At 43.2% G+C, this 3785-nt stretch overlaps 1 pseudogene; it reads right to left on the minus strand.

Annotated features, from left to right (window-relative positions):
• Positions 1–518: 518 nt before the first annotated feature.
• LOC114680535 (U1 spliceosomal RNA) lies at positions 519–668 on the minus strand (annotated as a pseudogene).
• Between the last annotated feature and the right edge of the window lie 3117 nt (positions 669–3785).

Raw genomic sequence — 3785 nt, forward strand, 5'->3', positions numbered from 1 at the left:
TTATCTCATTATAATGTAATGTTAACAATTAGCATTTTTATTATACCCCAAAGAGCTCATTAAAACAACCATGTAATTGAACTAAGATCTATTATACACATTTTATAGAAGAATAGATGGAGTTTCAGAGAAGTAGACTGATATACCCAAAGGAACAGATCTTCTGTGGGTGAGCTGAGGCTCAGATCTAAATGTGTGACTCAAAGTTCACTGTTCTTTTGACTATAATAAAGACAGCAGGTATGTGCATGCATGACATTGCTTGCTCTCCCATGTCTATGCAGACATCACTAATCACTCAAGGATGCTTATTGTGCTAAATTACGACATTGGTTTGTAATCCTTCTCAACTCAATGTGTTACCAGTCACTTGAGGCTCAAGATAACATCTTACCATCTTGACACTCTACTGTGTTGCCTGTCCGGAGGCTGAATGAGCCCCACCATAGAAAGATGATTTCTTCTTTGATCTGAGGATTTTAAAACATAAGGAGTATTCTCTACTTACTCACTCATTTATTTTTTAATTAAAAAATTATAACCACAAATTGAGCAGTCAAGTTTCTCACATTTGGGGAAATCATAGGGGTCACATCTGGAGTGCAATGAATGAGTCTTGCCCTGGGAAAACCACTTTTGTGATCATGGTATCTCCCCTGGGTAAGTATTACTCAGTCAATTCTAAGCTGCACATCCCCCGCCAATCCCCATGCACATTTGAACATTTCTGATTTGGGGATGTGTCTTGTGGTCAATGTGGTAGTTTTTTCCCCTCTTCTGAGCAATCTCTTTTGAATTGATGGTACATTGTTCAATTGGCAGCGTTTTAGAATTGACAAAATATATCCATCCATGTATTTATGTATGTATTTGTGAAGTGAGTATTTGTTTGTAGGTACTGGGTACTAAGCAGTTAGCTCATATTAATGAATGTGGCTCAGACTCAGTCTTTGAGGACAGGGTTTCTCAGCCTTGGCATAATTGAGACTTGGGGCCAGATAATAATAATATTTTTTGGTGGGGTACTGTGCAGTACATTGTAGGATGTTTAGCAGAATCCTTGGTCTATACATATTGGTTGCCAGGGGGCACCTTCACCCCAATTATGACAACCAAAATGTCCCCAGACATTGCCAAATGTCCCCTGGGCAGGGGGCAGGGGTCACAGGGAGGAGTAAGGAATTATCCCCAGGTGAGAACCACTGCTCTAGAAGTTAGCTTTCTGGGTCGTCATAATCTTTTGTCTCTGTCTTATATCACTCATCCATGGAGTAGAGATTTTACTAAATGTGAGTCCAGGCAACTTTATTTTTTACCCATGTGCCTTGGGAATTGAATGATACATACTATTTTTAGGGTACTTGGTTTGCACTGGACACAGGATTATGCCCTTAACTCACTGAATTCAGAAAATGAAATGCAGAGTGTAAGGAGGGATTATAGGTGGTCTCCAGCAGCACTGTCTGAGTTTAAACTCCTGGCTTGTGACTGCTAGCTGTCTGTTATCACAGGTAAGACAACTAGCCTCCTTATGCCTCAATTTCTCCATCTGTAAAATAGAAGTGCTAATAGTTGCTGTTATAAGAACTATACAGTGAAAACATTAAAATATGTAGAAACATGCAGCACATATAAGAAATACTCACAAAGCACAGTTATTCTTCTTAAACTCAATGGTACAGGCATCATTATCTCACTTATCAAAAGAGGACATCAAAATCAGGGAAATAAAGGAAATTGTCCAAGATCATGCAAGTGGCTGAGTGGCAGAGCTGAGATTCAAACACTGTTTATGACTGATTTAAAACCTGATGGTAAAACTCAAAGAAGCATGTAGCTCTCCTGGGCGGGGCTCTGGCATCAGCAGGCAGCTGGAGTCTAGGCTAGGCTTGTGCACACTGTCTCATTCTGTCAGGGTCACTGAGGGTCGCGGGTTAGAACACGCGGGGCGGCCCTGTGAAGCCAGGTAATGGAAAAACACCATGGACTGTGACAAAAGTAAATGAGAAAGAAAGGTGGAAAATAACAGATGGGAACCAATATAGAAGACATATACTGGCATGGAGCCGGGGCTTAGCAGGTGACTGAGGTCAGCATTTCTTATCACAGGCTTCTTTGTGCGCTAGTTTGAGCCCTGCACGGCCTGAGTGTTTGGCGAGTGCTGTATGAGCTCAGTTCTCTCTGGCTGTGGCTCCCCTTCCTTTGGCTGTGCTGTGCTTTGTCACTTACAGGTTCATTGCTTTCATCTCCATGAAGATGGCCCTGCCCTGGACTTGGAGCCACTTACCGCTGGGGCCGTGCCTTATTGTCTCCAAGTCACCAGAATGTAGTGCCTTATGATGCTTAACTATTGCTCGCTTGATAGAGAAACAAATGATGGCATTTGATTCTCAAAGAAATCCTCTGACTTGGTCTCATTTCATAGTGGGGAAACTGAGGCAAATGAGTAAGGTGCTTGAGCCTGGTTAGTGAGTGGGGAGTCTGGGTCATCTGACACAGCCTCCCCTACTCGTTCCATAGCTGTTCACACAGATAATAAATATCCATAATGTGTGAAGCACACATTCATTCACTCATTCATTCCTTCATTCACCTATTGAAGTTATTGGTCCTTGGTATATACCAAACATCTGAAATTCTTGACCCATGTTGTTTGAACCATTCAGTTTAGCACTGGAGGCAGCTGCCTTGTGCTATTCATTCCTTCAGGAAATTGTGTATTTGCTTTGGTCTAGGCAGATATTAGTTGCTGGGGATCCGTGGAGAATCTAGACCTGGTCCTGCCCTCAAGAAGTTCCAGTTCAGTGCTTGAGACAGACTGGCTGGTAGTTATCTGACAGTCACTAAAATTTACACAAGGTAGAGTGTGGTGATCACTTGTTGATTGCCTTTTGGATGTGCATCATGTTTCTTCAAGTGGATGGCAAGTCCTTTGCCGGCTAGGAATGCATCTTCTGCCCTTTTCATGTGCTCTACTAATGGCCATTTAGGGCTTAGAACATCACACCTTGGTCAGGCCCCACTGATATCCCTGCTAGGAACTCACCTGGGAGCAGGAGAAGGAGAGTGAATGAGCTCAGGGCACGGTGTGGTTCATGGTGAGGAATGAAACGGACAAGATATTCAAATAGGTCCAAAGGGTTTGGGAACCTTGGCTTGGCCTCGGCTGAGTTTGACATCTGAAAGTTCCCAGGATGTCTGGAGGTTGTATCAGTTAACATATTGTTTTATTATTAATGCATAGCAAACTTTTCCCAAACTCACCTTCTTAAGGCATTAATTGCTGTTAATGAATTGAGAGGTCAGCCTGCTTTTCTTCGCTTTCTGCTGGGCTCAAGCATCTATCTGAAAACAGCTGTGGTTCATGTTGGCAGCTCTACTAATCTTGTGTGGGCTGGCTCACAGGCTTCAGCTGGCTGTGGGCTGGGCTAGGATGGCCTTGGCTTGAATAGGGGTCTCCTTCCCACATGATCTCTCTCCTCCTACCAGGCTGGCCTTTTGAGGTCTGGCTCAGAATTGTCACAAGGTTGCTTTTGCTGCCTTCCATTGGCAAAGCAAGTCATAAGGCCAGCCCAGAGCTGAGAGATGGGAAATAGATTCTACCTCTTGATAGCAGGAAATAAAGTTTCATTGTAAAGGGTGTAGACACAGGGAAAGATGGAGGACTACAGTGATTGTGCAATCATTCGATTACAGGGACAGAGTGAGACTAGTCTTCTGGAAGATTCTATTTCTGAGAAACTCCCTTAACTGTAGGTTATGGCCCTAACTAAAGTCTGGGAGCA

Source organism: Macaca mulatta, chromosome 8 (genome assembly GCF_049350105.2).
Source record: "Macaca mulatta isolate MMU2019108-1 chromosome 8, T2T-MMU8v2.0, whole genome shotgun sequence".
NCBI classification, from domain to species: Eukaryota; Metazoa; Chordata; class Mammalia; order Primates; family Cercopithecidae; genus Macaca; species Macaca mulatta.